Genomic DNA, 26,115 nt, shown 5'->3' with positions numbered 1-26,115 from the left:
TCTGTGCAGTTCGCTGTTTGGTCACTTCCGGTGGGGAAGCGCTTCCGGGTTTGAACACTTCCTGAAATGAATGCGTGCGGAAAACCTTCGGAGTATAAGGCTTTATTTCACTTGATTGAAGCCGTCTCTACAGACACAAAAGGAATACATGTGCAGTAAGGAATACATGTGCAGTCGATCACCGCAAAATATATCAGCAATTAGCCAGCATAAGCACGGAGTCCGGTATACTCTCAATTTCTTGTTATTCCTGTATCCAAATTTTTTTTTTTTTACAACAAGAAACCAATAAAATATATTTTGGATTTTTAAAAGAGCCTAACGTTTTCTTAACTTCTCAATTTATTCATTATTTAATATTCTAATTAAATCTAAAGTTGTCGGTTTATCAACATCAGCATAATGCCAATCTTTTATTGAGAATACCTCATTCTTATGTTGTAGAACATATTTATTAAAATACCGAATACCCTTTTCTTGAAGGTATGCTTGGACACAGAAATGATAATTTTCTTGAAGCCTTCTTGCTGTCATTTATGTATTAGAAATATATGTTATAATAATATTATGACACGAAATACCTCCCCATCTTCCCATAGTTAAATCATTTTGTATTTCCTTACTTATTATATATAATCCTGTTTTTTCTGTTTTCATGAGATAAACAAGGGCAAAACCATTATTATATTTACCCTTATTAAATTCTTTTATTTGTTGTTTACTAATCGTGGCTCCACAAAACTCATTCTCTATACCAAGTGGATAATATTCCTCCTTACGAGACTGATTTAATTGTTCCAGGTCTTCTAGGTCAATTTTAAATGACCAATTATACCCGAAGTCATTCATATCATACCCCCATTGTTCTATTCTCATACAAACGATAACCCTTCTTTATAAAAATTTATTTTAATTCGAACTGTGAATTCTGTATGACCTGGAGATAAAATCAACACTTCTGTATCTTTGGAATACACGGCCGTTTTAATTAAGGATATATATTGTGATAAATCGCTTAATCTCACCAAGTCATTTGAGTCAGTCGGGCTTGGTTAATTTTGTAATCTATAAGCATTTTTCATATTAATATTTTTGGTTATATTATATTTATGTCATTCAGCCTGTGCCTTTGTGTAATAATTTGATAAATCAATATCCAGTTCTTGGGATACACCAATGATAGAACCATCTTTACCAACATAAGTCATTTATATTAGATTAAAAAGAATGTCATAAAAATTTTAATTTTTGTTGAGTTGAAATAACACATATAGACATAATTGACCACAACACTTGGAATTTAATTATTGGACTTGAAATGTTTGATAAACACCATTATGTAAGAATTTTATGACTTCAACAGGTGGTGGAAGACCAAAACTATCAAAATAATATTTGTCTTGACTATTAAAAATACAAACCCAATGAGAACCGTTCCCATTATTATCTTCTAAGTTCATAATAATATTCTTTGTATGTTTAGGCACGTTTGTTAATTCATCTCTCATACAAATAACCACATTATGAATTTTTAATTTCTTACAATATTTGACAAGTTGTAAATTTGATGTTGTATTCTTTCCAAATTCTTTAAAGATATAATCCATTACCCCTTTTGGTTAATTTTACACCTGCTTGCGCGATAGAAGAAAGCATATCTCCAACTAAAAATCTCGCTTTATCAGGCAGACCTTCAAGTTTTTCAGCAAAATCTACAATTACACCACTTCCACTAATTTGTTTCTCCAACTCTTTGTTATGTCTTTCCAATTCTTTTTGAGCCTGGAGTTGAGCCTTCCTTTCGTTGGCAGTTTTCACCGCTGTTGAAATACCACCCGTCAATGCTCCAACTGCACTTAAACAAGCAAATAAAGGAATTAGAAATGGGAGAAATCCTCCACTCATCTCTCTTATTGAATATTTTTTCAACATTGGTTTTGTCATTTTAATTTTAAGTGAGCCAGTATCGTTCAAGATTTTAACCTGTTCTCTTGTGAGCAAAACATCAATTCTTACTGCTCCTTTTCTCTGAATTGTATTCACCTTAATCATACAAGGCTTTTCATTTTGAACACAAGATGATAGTTTATGAAGATTGATTTGATTAACATATACCCCAGTTGGTACTTTGCCACTCATTTATTTAACAAAAAATTATGTGAGACTAATCATAACACCATTATCTGTATTAATCTGCAATTCTGTTTCTTCCAAAAGCAAACAATATGTATCAACTTCTTCACTCTCTCCTCTTTCAATGTATAGGGAAGTATCCACTCGATTAGACTTTATAGTTTCCTTTTGAGCACTCAGGTCAAACACAAAGATTGTATACAAACTTCTAAATGCTGTCATATCCAAAATAGGTTCTTTATTTCCATTGCTTTCACACAACTTTTGGTAAGACTTATATGCTTCAGCAAAATCATTTTTTACCAATTAATTTCCAATATATCTTGTGGATAAAATGTTCCATCGAGAGAAACACGAAGTTGTTTCACCTTAGCATTATCACTCAATGCATTATTCTTATCAGGAGCAGTATCGCCATCTGGTTTTTAAAAAATGATCCACAGATATCGTGGCTTTCCTTCCAGAACACCCATATTCCATGTGTAAGTGGTTTGGTTGAGTTTAACGTATTGACATCTTCTTTTGAGGTATGATACTGAGTGGTTTCTTTGAGTTAAGTCTTCTGTTCAACATCTCTTCTGTTTTAAGATTCAGAGTATATTCACTAATATACCAACTCATTTCATCAATTACAAATTTATTCTGATCACCAAAAGCAACTGGTTACCGATCAAAAGCAACTGGTTACATCAGAATATCATTCTATTCTGATGGATATAACTTCTCCATTAAAATAAATCATATGATTATCTTGGTCGGTTATCCTAAAATTTACGCTGTGTATGGTTTTTTCCTGACACAGGGAGATAAACCAGATTTTTGGGTTCCATATTGAATTTATAACCAACACCAAAAAGTAATCTATTTTCATTATCATTTCTTTGTTGTTGAAATCTAATTTTAAGACCATACAGAACTTTATCATGATCACAAAATCCAAATCTCCCTTTAAGAGGAACTGCCACAGTAAAACTATTAACTGCTTTTGTATCATCAGTATACGTTCCTTTCCTTTGAGTATATCCAGGGTCTGTGGTTGTTCCCGTTGACATATCAGGAATAAAACCTTCGACAGCCCCCTTTCCCATTCTATCACTGAATGTACAGTATATAGTGTAAATTTCATCATTTCAGTTACAGCAGAGACATAATCAACCGCTTCAACTTCTTGTGTTCCAATGTACAAATGAACACTATCAAACATTTTCCAGAAGAAATCATTTACGAGTGTAGCGTTTGTGTTATTCCCAGCCTTAGTGAATTTAAATTTATACAACAAGAAACTTTCGGATAGATTCATATAGGTTTGTTGATTATTTATTTCAAAACTTTTTGTACCATTTGCATTCCAGTCTGTTCCAGTTATTGCATTTACCTTGAAGTAATCTTCTTTTTTAGTGGAGTTTGAGATAATAATAGTATCATCCAAATCATAGATACTATCAATTGCTTCCATACTTGTATTTATTTCGGAAAAAAAGATGTTAAAACTTTTGAAACCCTGACCCAAGTATTTGAATTATTTTCTGTCGTTCTTGGGAAGACAACTGAGTTTTGCCTTTCTTAATTTCTTTTATTGCTTGTAATTTATGAGATTCCTTTTGGGCATCTTTTATGCTCTTTACAGCACCTGCTACATTTCCCACAGCAGAAGCAGTTGAACCAATTAGGTCTTTATGTTTCAGAATAGTTGAACCGATACCCATTAGAGTATCAATTATCCCATCTCCTCTAAACTGATATCCTACACCCCTTTGTCTCTTAGGTTTATAGTAGTGTTGCGAATTCGCGCCCGCCAGCGTGCGAACGGCCACGTAACTCGAATCGCGGCACGTCGCCCACCGGACGGACAATTCAGTCGTGACCCTCCGGGAACTATCGCCCGGAGCCAGTCACGGGTGGGCCTTTCGACCTCACCACAATCGTACCAATCGACAACCCGCGTAGGATAGGGTTGTTCGCCAAACTCGACCTACCTAAGTACCCACGCGGATGGTAAACCGGGCGATCGTACCTCACCACAGGTCGACTCCGGACATGAGCCACTTGGGCAGCCCGTTCCATGCTATCGGGATAACCGAGCGGTGTTATCATTGACCTGGACAGTTCCGATTAATTACCGGGCGTATTAAGCCCACTACGAACCCCTTACGTGAAACAGGATGGAGATTCAATGAAAAAGGAAAAGAGACGAAGCAGAGCGGGAACAGTTCAATAAGCAAGCATTTTTATTCACACACACACAGACAAGCACGGAAGGCACGTATTTACAGTCATACAGTAATGAAAAATGCACATATAGCAATCAAACCAAAATAAATGATGCAGAGCTACAACCGAATATGCGTACACACGGCAACACTTAAACAGTTATACTTGTCAGACAGGCGCCACCCACAGTCATTTGCACATAAAACCCAAACAAAAGAAAGAAAGAAGTCGCGACTTCCCTGTTATGGCTGGTGAGTCCCTCTCCCGCGACCGTCAGCGTGGTCGCGCCTGGCCCTGACCTCTCTCGCGGCCGGCGAACCCTCTCTGGCACTCCCCGTCCGGACGCACAGGTCCACCTCGCAACGGGCGCTGCCGCATCTCCTGTCCGTGCCTTCGTGACAGGACCGCTCGCCAAGGCGCGGGCACAGGACCTTTTCCTGATGACCAACCAACTGAACCACCAGCCAAGATGAAGAGGAAGAAGCGCGAGAGGGAGCCTTTTAGGAAACCTTCCTTTTTGGGAGCCTTTTTTTGGGACCCTCTGAGGGAACTTCTGAGGGAGCTTTTGAGGGAGCTTTTTTGCGCCCGCCCGTGTCCGTCTTTTATCGCGCGGGACTCCGCCCTTCCGCCCCGCTCCTTTTTCGGCCCCGCCTCCCTTCGAGCTTCTTGGAGAAGCCTCTCGAAGGGGGCGTGCCCTCATGCTTTCCCTCCACCCCGCTCCGTCCGGGGGCCGGGGGAGTCAGTTTTTGGCTCTGGGCCAGAGCATTATTCCCCCAAAATCAGGCCCCTCCTTTACCTGACCTCTGACCTTTGACCTGCATCACCCCTCCTCCCACTCCAAAGTGCGGGGAAGTCAAATGGAAAAAACAGGCGGGGAAACCTGCGCATCCTCGCAGTTCCCTCCTCGGCGCCTTTGTTTGCCGTTCGTAGTGGCGAAGATGTAGTAGCGTAGATGGTGGAGGTGGCGTGGTGGCAGTGTGGTTGGTGCTGTGATGGGGATGGTGTGGTTGTTGAAATGTTGTGTGTTTGAAACGTGGTTGGTTCAAAATAAAGATATAACAGAAAAAATGGCTAACTCAAAGCGTCGCAGCCCAGATGAATCACACAAGTTCCCTCTATACAATGGGTGTGGGCTAACTACACATGCACCGAGAGATATCTCACCTACGGGACCTTTATGGTGTAATGCGAATTTCCACAGCCGTAACAGTATCCTCTACCAAGATACATACCTTCACACTTGTAGTATGGGGTAAGGAACATCCCATCCCCTGTAATTATTTTATATTTTCCCAACTCGTGTTTCCTCACAATAACCATCGTATTTATTTATTGGAAAACTTCACGCAGGTGAATTCTGATGGATATAACTTCTCCATTAAAAGAAATCATATGATTATCTTGGTCGGTTATCCTAAAATTTACGCTGTGTATGGTTTTTCCTGACACAGGGAGATAAACCAGATTTTTGGGTTCCATATTGAATTTATTACCAGTTGGGGTTGAGTATGCGCTGAATGAAAATAATGTATTTGTTTTTATTCCATCATTATAAGCACCATCAATCAAATCACAGTGAATTAATACCGAATTTATTCCTGAGGATATTTGAATGACATTATCACTGTAAAACGTCCCATTAGTTTCAATCTTTTTGAGGAGAAACCCAATAACTCTCCAAATGAATTATCAATTGTGAAATCAACCTTGTAGTTATTTTTAAGTTTAATTGTTGATTTTGAAGTATGTTTTTGAATGTCTATAACAATATTTTTTGGTTCATCACCCTGTTCTTTTATAAGACGAGCAATTTCGGAAGATATTTGAGAAATCTCATGTGCTCCGGGTGAGACTGTTATCGTTTTGTATCCACTTCCCGGATTAAAACTAAACTTGTCATTTTTATCAGTTTTGTTAAATAAGGTATTATAAGTTTCCATGGACAATAAAGATGCCTCATATTCTTTTGTTGGGTCAAGTTGTAGTGGGTATGGGAATGAAGATGTGTGGTCGCTTGTTGTGAAATTAAAACTCAGGATTGTGCTTCTCATCTTATTTAATATGAGATAAAATGTCTTTATATTGAGATTTATTAATTATTTTCATGTTCATAAACTGGTCTAAAATGGCTGATGCTTCATTAAAACAATTATTATTTCCAGCCTTCTTACTACCGAACAACAATAACAATCTATTAACTAATTGCGATGGGTCATTTGGAAGAAAACTAATACTTGAACCAAGGACACTTAAAGCCTGAATAATGTGTTTCTCCTTCTCATTTTTCCTACTTTTACCAGAAATATTAACCCTATAATAAGAGTGTTCAGCAGATCAATATATACTCTATCATCATTATTTTTCATATCCAATGGTTTATCAATATACTTTGATTATCCCTCACAGTTGAACCTTGTCTTCCATCTTTTGTGAGAAGAAACATTAATCTCGGAGTTAGTTTAACAGGGGGTTGAGCAGAACCCAAGAACTTTAATTCATCATTAAATATCAATACTTTTTCTTGAACAAGATGAAATATTGCTGGTTGTTCTGTTGGAACGAGTCCTGCTTTGGTTTTTGAATCCGCTGAATATTCATTGTTTTGAAGAGCATTCACAATATAATCAGGGGGTCGATTAATCTTTTCCAGTTGTTGAAATAAACCTTCATCATCATATTCTAATTCTCCTAAATGCTCTAATTCTTCCTCCGTCATTTGATCAAAATCTTTTAACATTTGAAGTTTTTTCGGAGTATATTCTACTGTGGGAACTGTGGAAACATCTTTAATTTTTTCTTGCGAAGTTTTTAAAAGTGGTTTAAAAAATTTATTTTGCTTTCTTTCAAATGCTTCTTCGCCCGTTAGTTTCTGTCTGCATTTCTTCTTTATGTCTTCCTGTTGTTTTACAACTTTTGAAACAAACTCTTGATGTTCCTTAAATCTTGTTGCTCTTTCTTTCGCATCCATTTATTTATTGGAAAATATCATTTAATATCTCATCTTGTTTCACAACAATATATTAATATTTTTCAGTCGTGTGCTTCATGTAATCCCCAAATTCCTTTTTACTACATAATGTAGAACAATTATCTCTCCAAAAATTGTTTATATCTATTGAATTGAACTTGAATAAAATGAAAGTATTAGTATTGTTTCTGATGGAACGACGAGGAAGTTGAAAGTATGATTGACGAAGATAAATACAATTACAAGAAGAATGTCTCCCTCTTGTGTAGTAGCTGTCCATTACCGTTTGGTTTCTCTCATTAACACAATAATCAAAGATAACGAGGTTCTTTTTTGATTTATTCAAATCTTGTGGAGACAGTATATCATCTGTATTATCACTAAGAATACAATTTATTGGTTTTGATTTCTTTTTACATCTCTGTGTATCACAAAATAGTTGTATTATATCTTCAATGATATAATCATTTTGGTTTTTTTGAAGTTTAAATAAACTGATTATATCTTATTTTTGAAGACCAGCATTGAAACCTTGTGAGATTAGTTGATACTCTGGTTGAAAACTCGACTTTGTGAAAATTATTAAATTATCATAATCTAAAAAGTTGGGAGTCAGGAGCATCTTCAAAGTAAGCAGGTTTTTCCACATCCGCTTGAACCAACTATGAGACATCTTAATGAATTTGGAAGATTTTTATGATTGTTAAATTTTATCTTATTTTCCCAAATGGGTAAAAAAATCATTCATTTATATATTTGGAAAACAGGTTATTTAATTTATTGTTGGCTTTTTTAGAAACTCTATATTTTATCCTAAGTTCAGGTTTAATTTCAAGATAAACCATTATTTTATTTATGCAATATCTTGTGTTGATATTTCCCTGAAAATCACATCCATGAATAAAATATAACAACAATCTTTTGAACATTTCTCTAATACGTTCAGTTTCTTCCCTTGTAAGGAAAGGTGTGTTATCACCCTCATACTTTACATTCATTTCTCTAATCAATCTTGTAAAGTAATTCATTTTTGGTGTAAATCCAAAAGAATTATTTTCCTTTTAAAAATCTTTATTATCATTAATTAGAAGATAATCACAGAATATACATTGTTTATCGGCTTTTGACTCTGTGTTTAATCCCCGTCTTTCATACGCAAGACAATTCTCAAATTTGTCATATGGAGAATCAGGGAAGTCTCGCATATTTATGAAGTAAAACTTTACCTAAATTAAAATTCATCTTCGGAATCATCTATACTTTCATAATCTTCAAAATCTTCAGTTGAATATTGACTCGTATTTAATGAGTAGAAACAACATTACCATTGATATCTATATACTTTTTTTCATTACCAGATTCAACTACAACATTTTTTACATGAAAGGTAATTTAAAAATGATCCTCAACTACCATTGAACAAAATGTCATTTCACCTGATATATCAACATCCTTTATTTCATCAGGATTTACATCTTTAGGGTTGTTGAAAAAAATACAAATTTCTCCTTGCATATTACAGATGGACTTATCTTTTCTTTCTAAAGCTTCATCCATAAGGTTTTTATTTTTTGATACTTTTTCTTGTTTCATTGCTTTTTCTAGTTTTGAATATATTACCAGAAGGAGAGGATAAACTTTTGTTAGAGATACTTTAATTTATGTTCTTCCAGGTGTACTAAAAGCCCTTCCACTGAAGGAAATTGAAGAACTCATATCATTTACCATAATTGTTTTTATCCAATAGTTGTTATATTTATCTTTGTTCAATTTTACATCCTTGACATATTTCTCAGTATCTTTTACAAATGAAGAGATTGATTGAAACTTTTTTTTTTGTCTTGAAACATTGTATTTATGAAGTGAAAAAAGTTGGAGGATAAAATTGTTTTAAGCACAGATTCACCTGTAAAATAAACGAAATTTTCATCAAGAAAATTTTAGTTTAAGCAAAGTTTTATTCTATAAATATGGTGAATACAACATACTGCGATGTTTGTAATCACGAATATAAACATTATAAAAAACACCTTCGAACCAACAAACACTCATTTAATCTATTTCATCAAATATCTCCTCTTGAGTTGGAAAGAAAACATTGTGATATCTGCTCAAAGGATGTTTTGAAGAGTAGTTATAAGAATCACCTTCAATCACAAAAACACAAGAAAAATGAGTTTAAAGTAAAGGGAGACTATATATTGAAAACACTGATGGGGCATTTAAAGGGCATATAAAAATAAGGATTTTTCAATTTGGAGAACCCGGTCCATCATCAATAGCTCAATCAATTGAAATAGTGAAACCTGATGTTGAAAAAAATTATTAAAAAAGACACTAAAATAAATGAAAACTTTAAAGTTTTATATGGGAGTGAAAATGAATATGAAAAGACAAGATGAAGAACAAACTCCTTATTATGAGAACAGATCTTCATTTTATAACATCATTTCAAGATTTTTTGAATAGTGGGGTTTATGAAGAACAATCAAGACAAGAGGAGGATGTTGATAATACACTGGTAGGAAGTGGATTTAATATTTAAAAAATCATTTTTTTAGATATACACATTCTAAAATCAAACCCTCTTAAAGCTTCTTCTTGTATTGAATCACCAAAAGAAATAAAACTAAAGAAGGCAGTTGTTAATATTAAGGACAATGATAATAAATCTTTTCTCTGGTCTGTTCTTGCTCAATTACATCCACCAAATTGTAATTCAGAAAGAGTAAAACAATATATGAAATATGAGAATACCTTGGACATTAAAGATTTTAAATTCCCAATGCCACCAACAGATATTCCTAAATTTGAGAAAAATAATAATCTTTCTATCAATGTATATGGATTAACGGATACAAACAAAGTTCAAATATTAAAAATGAAGAAACACACATTGATCTTTTATATTTTAGTGTTGGAAAGAATTCACATTATACATACATCAATAATTTATCAAGATTAATCTCTTCTATAAAGTATTAAGCAAACAAAATATATTCTTGTAAGCGATGTCTTAATTCATTTCATGCAAAAGAACGATGAGAACAACATTCAAAATATTGTAATAATCATGAATCAGCTGTAATTACAATGCCTAAACCTGGTAAAAAGATTTCTTTTGAAGAATATAATAAATCTATCATGCACCCATTTGTGATATACGCTGATTTTGAATGTATCCTTAAAAAGATAAATACTGCTTCTCCAATCCAAAAGAATCATATACAAATAAATATCAAAAACATATTCCTTGTGGTTTCTGTTATTATATCAAACATTCTGTTGGAGAAAATTATAATAAACTTGAACATTATAGCGGAAAAGAAAGCTTCACAAGAGTTTGTAAAACGATTAGAAAAGGATTGTATAAGACTAACTAAATTAATGAAAGAAACAAATGAACCGATGAAATTAACTGAAGAAGAAAAATTAGAATTTAGAAAGAACAATATCTGCCATATTTGTGAGGAGGAAATTGAGGAGTCTAAAGTTAGGGATCATTGTCATCTTACTCGTAAATATAGAGGTCCCGCTCATTCCTGTTGTAATCTTAATTAGAAATTTCCTTCTTTTATTCCAGTCTTTCTTCACAACAGCGCCAACTATGATACACATCTATTTATAAATGAACTTTCAAAAACACCAGGGAATATTTCTGCCATAACAAACACAAGTCAAAAGTATATTTCATTTACAAAAATGATATTCACAAAACCTTTAACTCGTATTCGGTTATATACAAATATCATGATTTGTATCTAAAAACAGATGTTTTATTGTTAGCTGATGTGTTTGAAGCTTTGAGATCACTCTGTCATAATAAAAATTGTTATGGATTAGATCCTGCCCACTATTTCACAGCTCTTGGTTTAGCTTGGATACAATGTTGAAAATGACAAAACAAGATATAGATTTAATCAGTGATGTAGATATGTGTTTGATGATTGAGAAGTCTAAGAGAGGTGGAATATCACAAGTATGTTCAAAAAGATATGCAAAAGCAAATAATAAATATCTTCTAAATTATGATAGTGAAAAAAATAGCAATTATTTGATGTATTTTGATGCTAATAATTTGTGTGGATGGGCAATGTCTCAATCTCTGCCTTATGGTAAATTAGAGTGGGTGGAAGAAAAGGATTATGAAAGGCTTTGATGAATATTGTTATTTCTTCTTAAGAGGAATTGAATGAGGAAGAAGAAGGTTATTATTTTGAAGTTGATTTGAGGGACCCGAGTGATCTTCATAATAAGCATAAAGACCTTCTTTTGCATGTGAGAAAAAAACCCTAAAGAAAGAATGGTAAAGTGATTATCATAAAAGTTTTAATATTAAAGGCAAATCAACAGAAAAGTTATGAACAACATTCGATGATAAAGAGGGATATGTTTTGCGTCAGAGAAGCTTGAAACAGTTTTTGAGAGAAGGTTTGATAGTAGCTAAAATTCATAGAGTTTTAAAATTTAAACAAAGTCCTTGGATGAAAAAGTATATTAAATTCAATACAGATATGAGAACAAATACAAAAGTAAAATTTGAAGGGGAATTCTATAAATTGATGAATGATGCTGTCTTTGGAAAGACAATGGAGAATGTTAGAAACAGGCAAACCATTAGATTTGCAACATCTTTTTAAAGAAACTTCTAGATTGATAAATAAACCAAGTTTTAAGAGAGAAGAGGTTTTTTCAGAGAACTTTTCTGCTATTCATGTGGAAAAGGAAATTATTGTAATGGATAAACCAATTTATATTGGAACAGCAGTTCTTGATTTATCAAAGATATTGATGTATGATTATTTGTATAATGGCTTAAAGAAAGAGTATGGTGAAAATGTTTCATTGTTGTATATGGACACTGATAGTTTTACCCTTGATATAAAAACTGATGATGTTTATAAAGATATGAAGAAAAATATTGGAGTCTATGATACAAGTAATTTTAGTAAGAAGAGTGAGTTATTTTCAAAAAAGAATGAAAAGGTTATTGGTAAGTTTAAGGATGAGTTGGGTGGAAAAGTAATGAGTGAGTTTATTCGATTGAGAGCAAAGGCATATGCTTATAAGTATGGTGATGAGGTTGATAAGAGGTTAAAGGGAATAAAAAAATATGTAATAAAGAAATCAATAACTTTAATAAATTATTATAATTGTTTGATGAATAAGAAAGAAGAATATAGGAAAATGAATACAATAAGAAATTATAAACATAAGATATATCATGAAGAAGTAAATAAAAAGGCATTAGGAGCCTTTGATGAAGAGATTTATTTCAGATAATGGAATAGATTGTGTTCCATATGGATATTGTGTGATAGAGTGAATATTTAATCATCGAGTATATAGAATAGATTGTGTTCCATATGGATACAAGTTTTAACTAAATAGAAGATGGGTTGGGGTTTTTAAGGGCGACCGCCGTGTTTTTTCACAATATATAAATGGTCAAACCAAGTATTAATCAAACTAAAGAGTGGAGAAAATCTCAGTCCTGGTATATAAATGGAAAACATAATGAATGTGAAAAATATCAAATAAGTCATTGAAAAAATAACTAAAACAAATAAGCGAATCAATTTAAAAACTAGTAAGTTAGAGGATGTGAAGAAAAAAAATAAATATCCTTGAATGGACTGAAAACTTTGATGGTTATCAATTGAACAATGGAAAAACAATTTACTATAATCTCAAAATGATATGTGGCTCAGGAGGTGGTTAAACAAGAGCATTAAGAGAAGTTTATCATTTCGTAATTGTAATGTTGTGGTAGAGGTGCGCCAAGGCAGACACGAGCAAGGGGATAGCACAACCCTGCTTTATTGCCACGAGCGAGAGTGTGAGCGTACAATGCCCGTAACTCCACTTTATTACGTACTCGATGCACTCTACAGCCACACGACCTACAGGCTCCACAGACCACAACGGCTACAACAACGCCTCAGGCGGCGCGCGCTCCTATATCCCGTGCAAGCACGTGACCACTCCAAAACCACTCCTCCACGCCTCCACCACGCCCCCCGCATCACGCCCTGCCCCCGCAGGCCCAGTACACCACACTCCTCCCTCCTAAAACTATGATTATAAAATGACCATCATCATAATAAGCATAATCGGCACAGAATACCATGATATAAAAGCAGAGAGGCACAAAAAACGATAATAACCAAAAAGCACAGGCACATCACACTATATAACGTGTCGATGCGAGCGAGTTGAACTGCAATGGACAGGTTCCGAAGACCGAGTTGCACGACGAACCCACAACAACCCTGACCGCGTTACAGATATCAAGAAGCAAGGCGGGAAGCACAGCATCACTACGCAGCAGAAGCGCCCCCAGGCGGCTCATGCTTACACGCCCTCTGACGAGGTCGCGACGACCTCCCGAGCAAACCTCCCCCGGCACCATCAAATGGCCCCGGCCGACAAGGCGGCACATCTCCCCCAGACATACCCGAATCAGATAAACATTCCGAGCCCGGAAGCTCGTTGTCTGGAAGCCCCGTGGTGCCAGCGCAGCCGACCTTGGCGAGTACAGAGGTTCGTGCCGCCCGGCGCCAAACCCATTTGACCTTGGGTGGTGACGCTGAACAGCGCCGTCGGCTGGGCGCACCATCAACCCCATAACAAACCCACGCATTACAACCAGCCGAGATCCCAACGCATGCCCGAACGGCTTTGGCGAGAACAGAGAGTTGTGCCCCAGGGCGCCAGGCACGTCTGACCTCGCCGAAACCAGGGGTGGGGGTAACGCTGAACAGCGAACCATCCCCGGCTCTGAGTCGATCTCTGAGACCCACACGCGAGTCGAACCGGCAATTAGTCGGCTGCAATCCCACCAATCCCATACAAAACCACCCATCACATCCAGTCATGCCATAAAGCAACAAGAAAATCGTCTGCGCAGATGCAAACTCCCCTTTTCGTTCAGCGCGTTCTCCCAATATAATCCCCACACATGACAGGGTAACGACCCGTGGACTGCCCTCACAGCTGGAGACCAGAAAGACCTCTTTATTTGCCACGATTGCCCCCAAGGCCTTCATATCACATCGGTCATATCGAACATCCCATCGATTGATCCTAGCCAAACATATGCTCACACATGAACTGTCGGCATTTATTTTAACAACGCTAAACTGCATCACTCGAGCAATGAAAATCAAATACGCAACGAACAGCAACTCATGAATCACATCACGTGTCAGTCTCTCGGTCGTCGTCGCGATGTTGCGATGATCTGCTTGCCGTCGACGGTCGCGATCCACGAACTTCTTGAACGCGACCGGCTCGCTCCAATTCCCTGCTGAAATCGCCGGAACGACACGGGCGCACACTGTATCATGAGCGCAGCCGAAGCGCGAGAGCTCCTCGCAGCTGGCATGGCTCCCGTTGCTCCAGAACCGTACATCATCGTCGCAGGAAGCAATGAACGGCAGCCCACGCTGCATCGTCGCGGCCCCCGTCGCCGGAACCTCACCCTCGCGTCTCAAGGGAGGCCCGGGCCCAACCGGAGGTACGTGCCCCGAAGGAGGCACAGGTGCACCTGGAGGTACGAACTCTGAAACAGGAACTGTGAGCCCCTCCCGTCGCACCACGAACCGCAGGAGCGCAACCCGCTGACCCTGCTGGGCAACCAAGATGTGTGCCCCGCCAACCGCGCTTCACTGGCATACGTGTGCAATGCGAGGGTAGCACGAGCGGACTCAACTCGACACCCGATCAGTGCCCCGATCATCTCGACCTCCACTGGCATTGGTCCTGTCACCGTCGGACCAATTGAAACCAGGGTCAACATTGGCAGCATCAGTGCCCTGATCATCTCAACCTCCACTGTCATTGATCTTGTCACCTCCGGACCAATTGAAGACAGGTTCAACATCGGCAGCATCTCCTGCTCCGGGTCGCCGGGATCTCTATACCCAGGCTGCAAGACTCGACCCGGAGCGTCAAAGTGTACGCCATGCACCGAACACCGTACCGGCAGTAGGTCTCGACCCGGGACGTAAGGGTCGCTTCGCACACCGCCATCCATGGCCGTTATGATGGGCACCGACTCTCGGCACACACACTGTAGACGTCCCCGAGTGCTCAGACCGCCGTCCGATTGACTGCATTGCAACGCTCGGTCCCGACCCGTGCCGAAGACCGTGCGTGCGGCTGTGCGTGCCTGGAACATTGCGCTGACCTCTGAATCATCTGCTGCGCACCGACCATCGAGACCCCGGACATTCCTCGGAGCTTGTGCGACGCCATGCTCCGTTGATAGCGAGGCGAGCAAGATCGATTTTCGTGTATGCTTTCATCGTCTACAGCATTCGCGTGGAAATAGCAGCCCAACTGTTCAGAAAACAATTCGAAGTCGTCTCCGATTAAGATGGGCACGCGTCCGTGCGCCGTGCCCCGACCTTATGCCATGCTCGAGCCGTCCATGACGGCGAGACGCCTGGCCCCGAAGCCTGTGCGTGTGGCGCACGAAACTCGCGATGCGCTCCTCCGGGACCCTCGCCCTGTGTAGACCTCGAACCGCGCGAGATGCGCTGAGCTACTCGCTGCCGCGATCCAATCGCCCCGGCCAAAACTGCACGTCAATCCGAGTAACCCAACCACTCTGCACATGCCGATCCGAACAGACTCGTCGCCAAATGTAATGTCGTGATGTAGATATGTAGATATGTGTGTGATGATGTAGATATGTAGAGGTGATGTGATGATGATGTAGATATGTAGAGGTGCGATGTAGATATGTAGAGTGATGTAGATATGTAGAGGTGCGCCAAAGTGATGTAGATATGTAGAGGTGCGCCAAGGCAGACACGAGCGAGGGGATAGCACAACCCTGCTTTATTGCCACGAGCGAGAGTGTGAGCGTACGATGTCCGTAACTCCACTTTATTACGTACTCGATGCACTCTACAGCCACACGACCTACAGGCTCCACAGACCACAACGGCTACAACAACGCCTCAGGCGGCGCGCACTCCTATATCCCGTGCAAGCACGTGACCACTCCAAGACCACTCCTCCACGCCTCCACCACGCTCCCCGCATCACGCCTGGCCCCCGCAGGCCCAGTACACCACAGTAATGGCACAAAAGGGGTATCTTAAAAAAATATAAAGATTCAAATGCTTTATTTTTAAATATTTTAGATGGGGATTATTGTGCAAAGAAAATTAAACTATTGAAGGAATTTGAGAATGAACAAATCTTTATAGGTTCAATGAGTGAGCTAAACAATATGCATTGGTTATTTGAAAATGAGTGCCCCGAGGCTTACATGTTTCAGATATTTCTTCAGAATCACCTTTAACAAATCACATTACTACTTGAACAAATTTTCTTCTTATTACATGGGTTATTTAAAAAAAAAAGTGCCCCTAGGTTAAAAGGGGAGACAAATAAATATACCTTGGGATAAAAAGGGGGTTTATTTTTAGGGGAAAAAATATGAATCGCTGAAAATCCCCCATTCACTTCCAAGGGGAAAAGTGAGCCAGAATCTGTATATTCACCCTACTACAGTGAACATGGGCATCCTACATTTGAATGGTCTTCCATCTTCAATGTTTTCTTCGATCCTCCTGGTCCGGCATTTATATCCCCCCCCCTCCACCACCTACCCTTGTCTTTTCCATGGAACATCCGAAAAAAAAAGGATCAAAATATATAATTTCTAAAAATTGAAATTATATTTATATTTCGACCTACCGACCCTACATTTTAGCTGAAGAACTGCGTAAACCAAGTTATAAAATAACTAAGGCCAAAGCGATGTCTTAATTCATTTCATACAAAAGAACAACATTCAAAATATTGTAGTGATCATAAATCAGCTGTAATTACAATGCCTAAACCTGGTAAAAAGATTTCTTTTGAAGATTATAATAAATCTATCATGCACCCATTTGTGATATACGCTGATTTTGAATGTATCCTTAAAAAGATAAATACTGCTTCTCCAATCCAAAAGAATCATATACAAATAAATATCAAAAACATATTCCTTGTGGTTTCTGTTATTATATCAAATCATCTGTTGGCAAAAAGTATAATAAACTTCAACATTATAGTGGGAAAAAAGCTTCACAAGAGTTTGTAAAACGATTAGAAAAGGATTGTATAAGACTCACTAAATTAATGAAAGAAACAAATGAACCGATGAAATGAACCGAAGAAGAAAAATTAGAATTTAGAAAGAACATCTGCCATATTTGTGAGGAGAAAATTGAGGGAGAGGTCAAAGTTAGGAATCATTGTCATCTTACTGGTAAATATAGAGGTCCCGCTCATTCCTGTTGTAATCTTAATTAGAAATTTCCTTCTTTTATTCCAGTCTTTCTTCACAACAGCGCCAACTATTATACACATCTATTTATAAATAAACTTTCAAAAACACCAGGGAATACTTCTGCCATAACAAACACAAGTCAAAAGTATATTTCATTGACAAAAATGATAATCGCAAAACCTTTAACTCGTATTTGGTTTCTAGATTCTTACAAGTTTATGGGAACACCACTAGCCGACCTCGCATCAAATGTAAGCTCCACGGGCTCTTTTCCAAATCTTAATTCATTCTTTCCAAAAGAGGAAATTCTAACTAAAGAGGAAATTCAGATTAAAGAGAGAATTCAAAGTAAAGAGGAAATTCTAATTAATGAGGAAATTAATGAAGAAATTCTAACTGAAGATGAAATTCTAATTATAAAGAAAATTCGAACAATGAATGAAATTCTAACTAATAAGGAAATTCTGATCAAAGATGAAATTCTGATTAAAGAGGGAATTCTAACTAGAGAGGAAATTCAAAGAAGGAATGAAATTCAAAGTAAAGAGAAAATTCTTACAAGTAAGGGAATTTATCCTTATGATTATATGGATTCATTTATGGGATTTAAAGAAACACAACTTCCTTCAAAAGAAAGTTTCTATAATAACCTTTATGAAGAAGACATAAGTGATAAGGAATATAAACACGCACAAGAAATTTGGAAAATATTTAAGATATAGAACCTTGGAGAATATCATGATTTGTATCGAAAAACAGATGTTTTATTGTTGATAAAAGCTTTATTGTTGATAAAAACAGATAAAAGCTGATGTGTTGGAAGCTTTTAGATCACTCTGTCATAATAAAAATTGTTATGGATTAGATCCTGCCCACTATTTCACAGCTCTTGGTTTAGCTTGGAGTGCAATGTTGAAAATGACAAAACAAGATATAGATTTAATCAGTGATGTAGATATGCGTTTGATGATTGAGAAGTCTAAGAGAGGTGGAATATCACAAGTATGTTCAAAAAGATATGCAAAAGCAAATAATAAATATCTTCCAAATTATGATAGTGAAAAAAATTGCAATTATTTGATGTATTTTGATGCTAATAATTTGTATGGATGGGCAATGTCTCAATCTCTGCCTTATGGTAAATTAGAGTGGGTGGAAGAAAAGGATTATGAAAAGGTTTTGATGAATATTGTTATTTCTTCTCAAGAGGAATTGAATGAGGAAGAAGAAGGTTATTATTTTGAAGTTGATTTGAGGGACCCGAGTGATCTTCATAATAAGCATAAAGACCTTCCTTTTGCATGCGAGAAAGAAACCCTAAAGAAAGAATGGTTAAGTGATTATCATAAAAGTTTTAATATTAAAGGTAAATCAACAGAAAAGTTATGAACAACATTCTATGATAAAGAGGGATATGTTTTGCATCAGAGAAGCTGGAAACAGTTTTTGGGAGAAGGATTGAGAGTAGCTAAAATACATAGAGTTTTAAAATTTAAACAAAGTCCTTGGATGAAAAAGTATATTAAATTCAATACAGATATGAGAACAAATACAAAAGTAAAATTTGAAGGGGAATTCTATAAATTGATGAATAATGCTGTCTTTGGAAAGACAATGGAGAATGTTAGAAACAAGCAAAACATTATATTTGCAACATCTTGGAAAGAAGCTTCTCAATTGATAAATGAACCAAGTTTTGAAAGAGAAGAGGTTTTTTTCAGAGAACTTTTCTGCTATTCATATGGAAAAGGAAAGTATTGTAATGGATAAACCAATTTATATTGGAACAGCAGTTCTTGATTTATCAAAGATATTGATGTATGATTATTTGTATAATGCCTTAAAGAAAGATTATGGTGAAAATGTTTCATTGTTGTATATAGACACTGATAGTTTTATTCTGGATATAAAAACTGATGATGTTTATAAAGATATGAAGAAAAATATTGGAGTATATGATACAAGTAATTTTAGTAAGAAGAGTGAGTTATTTTCAAAAAAGAAAAGGTTATTGGTAAGTTTAAGGATGAGTTGGGTGGAAAAGTAATGAGTGAGTTTATTGGATTGAGAGCAAAGGCATCTGCTTATAAGTATGGTGATCAGATTGATAAAAGGTTAAAGGGAATAAAGAAATATGTTGTAAAGAAATCAATAACTTTTAGAAATTATTATAATTGTTTGATGAATAAGAAAGAAGAATATAGGAAAATGAATACAATAAGAAGTTATAAACATCAGATATATCGTGAAGAAGTAAATAAAAAGGCATTAGGAGCCTTTGATGATAGATTTATTTTAGATAATGGAATAGATTGTGTTCCATATGGATATTGTATGATAGAGTGAATATTTAATCATAGAGTATATAGAATAGATTGTGTTCCGTATGGACACAAGTTTTAACTCAATAGAATATGGGTTAGGGTTTTTAAGGACGACCGCCGCCTTTTTCACAATATATAAATGGTCGAACCAAGTATTAGTCAAACTAAAGAGTGGAGAAAATCTGTCTTTGTATAGAAATGGAAAACATAATGAATGTGAAAAATATCAAATAAGTCTTATTGAAAAAATAACTAAAACAAAGGTAAATAAAACAAATAAGCAAATCAATTTATAAACTAGTAAGTTAGAGGATGTAAAGAAAAAAAATTAATATCCTTGAATGGACTGAAAACTTTGATGGTTATCAATTGAACAATGGAAAAATAATTTACTACAATCTCAAAATGATATGCAACTCAGGAGGTGGTCAGACGAGATCAATGAGAGAAGTATATCATTTCATAATGACACAAAAGGGGTATCTTGAAAAATATAAAGATTAAAATGTTTTATTTTTAAATATTTTAGATGGGGATTATTGTGTGAAGAAAATTAAACTATTGAAGGAATTTGAGAATGAACAAATCTTTATAGGTTCAATGAGTGAGCTAAACAATATGCATTGGTTATTTGAAAAAAAAAAGTGCTCCTCGGCTAAAAGGGGAGGCTATTAAAATCTCCATTCACTTATATGTTTTAGATATTTCAACAGCAGAGAATTCAACAGGTTGGGAAAAAAAGGTTTATTTTTTAGGGAAAAAAATATGAATTGCTGAGAATCCCCATTCACTTAACATGGGGGAAAGTGAGCCAGAATCAGTATATCTACCCTACTCTCATGGGTACCATTAAAACCTGAGGGCACTAATTGTAGAAACAAACCCTTCAACAGCTATAAGCCTCACGCTATTATATAGGAGTGGCCTAAATATAAATAAGAATTATTAAAATAACTCAATAAATTTTTTTAAAAAACAAGTGGAACACAATCAATGGAGGAGCTTACTCATTGCTGATATTTTCTCTTGGTGCAATACCCCTCCAGTGTATTCAAACAAGTTCAGAAACTGGTGGTTGGTTTGAGCGTGCATGAAGGCAAAGAAGGTAGGAACACATTTCTTATTATCAAAATGGTTTATTTAAAGCAATACGTGAGGGAAGATGAGACGCTATTAATGAATAAATAAATGGACAGACAAACTAATAAGGACACACCACGAATAAGTAATAATAATAACTAAGAAGGAAGATGAGCACATCTACTTGAGATACAAATGAAGCTATAAACCCCGAATGGTGCCAATCACACTGACTTACACAAATAATGGGACAAGCGAGGACTTCCGCAAATGAATGGCGCCGATAAATCTGCATCTCCGCATCACTGTGACACCACAATTTCAAATCAATATGGTGAATAGTTTATGAGTTATCGCACTCACAGCTATAAATGTTGACGCCCAGCCAGCCGGACGTACGGACAACCCGGGTGACAACAATATCCCCCTTCCGCCATGCGGCGGGGGATAAAAACACACATGTTTCCCATGGGGAGGACTTCACAGGTGCCAAGTTAAAATTTTTTCCATGAGGCGGTTTCGGAGATGCAGATGTCCAAAGTTTTTCCTTTTTTACAATATGGCCACCACACCACGTGACCTATGACGTCATAATTGTCATTAAAACATTCTACCCGAGTAGTCACACCAATGGTGAAAATTTCTGTGGCAAGCGGTTGAAGAGAAAACAAAGAAAATTAGCATGGACGTACGGTATGTACGGATGGACAGTCGGACAATCCGAAAACAATGCCACCAGCGACTTTGTTAGCAGAGGCATAAACAATTTGATGACAAATGCTCAAATGGTGAAAAAGCTATTCCCTGGACAGACACAAACTCACACGCACATCAGCCATTGCAACCCCCCCCCCCCCCCGGTCTCTCGCTGCACAGAGGTCTGATTAACACAACGGAAACAGAGTGAGGGGTGGTGGGAGGGGGGAGAGAGGGGTGAAGGGATAACCTGGAAATGCAGAAAGAGGTGAGCTTGCAGAGGGTTGATGGGGGTCGAAAAGATCATGGGTATGGATGGGGGATGACTTAGGATGGTGGTGAACCACTGTCTTGAGGAACTGGTGTGAAGAATGAGATTGAGCAGACTGAGGAAATTGGTTCCACAGGTGGGAAAAAAAGAACAAATGAGTGAAGCAGCGAGCTTGAATTTTGGGAGTTTCACCATTTTGGGAGTTACTTTGAGCAAGTAATTGCGATGTCATCAAGAGCCAAAACCAGGGGTCAGCAACCTGCAGGCTCTTTAAGGACCTAGGTGTGGCTACCGACCCTGGTCGATATGAATCCCAATTTTTCTCATTATCAATTTTCAGGAAAATATTTGTGAGTGGAGTACAGGCCCATAGCCAGGGCTCAGTATTAAGGGGGGAATATGAACTGGATGGGGGGACACAATTATTATATTTAATATTTTTGATAACCCGGTATACTATTGTATTCATGCAGCATTGACACATCTATACTGAGGTTGCCGTCGCATACTAACCAAATTGATCTCAGCTAGATTTAATATGTTCCGATGTTTTTGGCCTAAAATTATTTGAATGCAGGAGAGCCGCAACAAACTGGCACATTCACAATGCAGATATTCAATGATTAAACAATTGGCACCAATTCAGGTGCACTTATACAAGGTGTTGTGAATAATTGGCATTAGAAAATTAATATACCAGAGATACAATGACTAAACGGGGGATGTTGGCACCAGAATCAGTGCACTTTGAAATAAGATACAGTCGGCTATGACCTGCGATCATCACGTTAAACTATCAACAGCAAATACGACCAGCCTGAAGATACCACAAGGTCCGCATTTAAAGCAGTCAATTACACAGAGGTAAGGTTATGCACAAAGCACTAGATATGGGATATGCAAAGCACCAAACACAACATTTAACTTAAACATCAGAAGTACAAAGCAGCCGACCACGGCGGGTGCTGACCACAACCACACTGCAACCACAACCACACACACAATCTGAACTCCTCGTATCGTTTTTATACCGCTGCACTCACTGTCAGAAGAGCTGCAGGCGATGCGTTTCGGTGTGGAATCTTCTGAGGACCTTCTCCTTCCATTCATTCAGGCATTTACGTGTGAGGTCTCTCTCGAAGGCCAGCCGTACCAGTTGTGCCTTGCGTGCATGGCGCATGGACCGTCGATGGTCAGTGAAGACATTCCTCAATGTTGAGAATGAGTTTTCACACATGGCAGTGGACGCACCAAGTGTTAGTCCAAGTCTCATAGCAGTCACTACACTTGGCATGGCTTCCAGCGTTTTGTGGTATGTCGAGAGGAGTTTTTGTGTTGTCCATCTCTCCTTTGGCTGCTTTTCTGTCTGTGAGCGAATAAACTGCTTTGCAACCACACACTCTGTTTCATTGATGGTTGACCTTGTTAATGTCATGATGTGCTGGAGCAAGTGGGGATCCAAAAACGTGCCATTTTCAGGATTCAAGGCAGCGAGTGAACGGGCGAGTTGTGTGTTGCGCTCACTGAAGCGCTGAGCGATCTCGCCAAGCACAGTGTCAATTGCGCTGTAAAAACCCTCTGCAGTTCCGTCTTGTCATTGTCTTGTCCTGTAGTCTCCAAAACTACAAACTGTTCCAAGTTCTTATGCATTGTGCGTCTCCGATTTGGTGGTGCAGGTGTAGCAGTGCGAGCATCGTTGGCCTTGTTCCACAGATCAGTAAACTCATCCTCAGAGCGGAGTTTGTTCACACACTCTGTAGCACTCGCCACCAGTTCCAACCCCGTTAGCAAGTCCATGTCCTCTGCCTGCAAGAGTCTGTTAGGGCCATCTAACAACATCAGCAGTTTTTGTACAAAGATAGCAGTGAACATGAAGGCAGGCCCAGAGACTTCCCGCAAAAGCCCTCCATCATCATCTCTGCACCGTAGGCGCGCTCTGCATCAATCTCCGACGGTAAGGATGTGATATCCTCAAAAGACCCTATAATCACAGACACGGTGGCTAAATGTCCCGTCCACCTTTGATCAAGAAGTCGTTTTAACCACTCACCTTTATACTGTGCAGCAACAGTGGGCTTTCTGAAGAATTTGTACAGGCAACAACAAACCTTGAGGAAATCAGTGACAGCTTTCTCTGCTGCCAGTACGTGGATAACTACCAGATGGAGTTGGTGATTTAAGCAGTGTACATAGGGGATTTCTCTTTCCAATATCTCTTGCAACAACTTTTGCACCCCACTGTGCTTCCCAGCCATTACCGAAGCCCCATCGTACACCTGACTTAATATTTTTGACGTGTCAAGTCCTGTTTTTGTCAGCTCTGCAATTATTAGGTCTGTCAATGTTTTTGCATCTCCAGCGTCGGCTGTAGCTATTGTGAGTAGACGCTCTGTTGCTTCATTTGATGCGGATACAAAGCGAATGATGATTGATATGTTCTCACATTCAGTGGGGTCCCTCGTCCCATCCACCTTGATGGTAAACCACGATGTGCCTACTTCTTCCACGATGGCATCCGTCACATTACTCAATGTGCAGATCAGTTCATTCTGCATTTCCCGACTAGTACAGCTTGCGTTTCGTGGGATATGCTTTGTTATTTTGGCGAGCTCGGTGTCTTTTTTGAGTGTGCAGTTTAAAAGCGAGAGGAAGAGCCCACTGTGCCCGTCTGACATATCCTCAAAATTATCAAGGCTCCCTCTGAAAGGTATCTGATTTTCGGTGAGAAATCCCACAACATCTATAAAAGCAGACACATAGTACCGGTTTCTATTTAGCTGGTCAGCATTGAGGAGTGTGGAAATCTCCTTACCACAATAGATGAGCCTCTCATTCTCCTTCCACCTCAAAACACAAGTTAAATGTTCCTTTGAAGTTGCGTGTTTGTGAAACCCCCTGCCTTTCTCAACGGCATGTTTCCAATTCCAGTAGCCTCGCACTGTGAAAGTAGAGTCCACTGGGCCACGTGCGGTGTTAAACTTCCTACATGGATAGCAGAATGCTGCATCTGTCTGCACATTGTATTCCAGCCATTCATTAGTCTGGTACCACGAGGACACAAACGAGCGACTCTTGTTCTCAAACAGATGGCCAGGGTACCGCTGGAGAACAACTTGATTCGGTCTCTCACTTCCAAGATCATCGGGAAGCGGCTTGACAGTCTCACCCGATCCCGAGGCCGCCGCCGAGCGTGGAAACTCGGCTGTCTGCGCTGGGGCTACAGCCGCAGGGCTGACGTTGCTGGCTTGGCCAGGTTGGCTAGCTTCTGTCGGTATTCCATCGACATGATCGTCTTTTCCTCCTCCTCCCACAACATGTCTTTCATCATCTTCTTCATTTTCGTCGCTTGCATTTTTTCCTTTTCTCAGCCATTTTCGTTTATCCATCATCCACGTCTTTTTCTCCTGCTGCGAGCTCGTGCTCTGTGATTCGTCCCTCGCGACTCGCGAGATTTGACGGTTGACGGTTTTATTTATTAAATGATCCATCCATCAAAAACAGGTTTTATCTGCATCATTTCAAATGTAAGCATGATTACAAACACACATATTTTTAATTTTTATTAGAAAATTACTTTTGTAAGATGGAGGGTTGATGGGTTGTGAAGGTCACGTGGTGCACGTGCACTTCATCTTTAATCATGTAAATTTATGTCTTTTCCTTCATGATATTATCATATTATGACTATATTACATTTATACCTAACTTACAACCAATCAGGTAACCTGCTCAATAGGGTCTCCATATCGAACACGCTGATTGGCTATTCCTTAAAACTAAATGATCCACGATATATATAACCACCCACAACATCGACGTTCGACACGAGGTCTTGGCTGCTGGCGTTGGTGCTTGCGTTATTATCTTTTATCTTGTGGTCTTGGACTGTATTGTCTTGCCAATTGCTTTTGGAGATGCGCTGGGAAGCGCACACTTATCTCTTGATTCTTATTCAAAGAAGGATATTATTAAAGAACAGTTTATCCAAGAAGGCCTTATTATTCACCACGTTGAACATCTGGAATAAGGGTTTTAGTTCACACAGGTGAACTCTTAAACAGCAAGTTCACAGTGGGCGCTCGTCCTTAAACACTAAGTTGTTCACAGAGTACAACAGGGCATAAATGGGTGGCATACA

At 38.1% G+C, this 26,115-nt stretch overlaps 1 long non-coding RNA gene across 1 annotated transcript; it reads left to right on the top strand.

The window, feature by feature from the left end:
* The first annotated feature begins 8 nt into the window (after positions 1–8).
* On the top strand, positions 9–26,115 carry LOC147025284 (uncharacterized). Its single transcript, XR_015059440.1, has 3 exons — positions 9–155; positions 20,977–21,035; positions 25,064–26,115. It is a non-coding gene; the product is annotated as an uncharacterized LOC147025284 (long non-coding RNA).

The sequence above is a fragment of the Eptatretus burgeri genome, chromosome 6 (assembly GCF_056783735.1).
Source record: "Eptatretus burgeri isolate ZD-2024b chromosome 6, Ebu_testis_v1, whole genome shotgun sequence".
In the NCBI taxonomy this organism is placed as follows: Eukaryota; Metazoa; Chordata; class Myxini; order Myxiniformes; family Myxinidae; genus Eptatretus; species Eptatretus burgeri.
The sequence above is the reverse complement of the archived record's forward strand: the minus strand, read 5'-3'. Positions and strand labels throughout refer to the sequence as shown.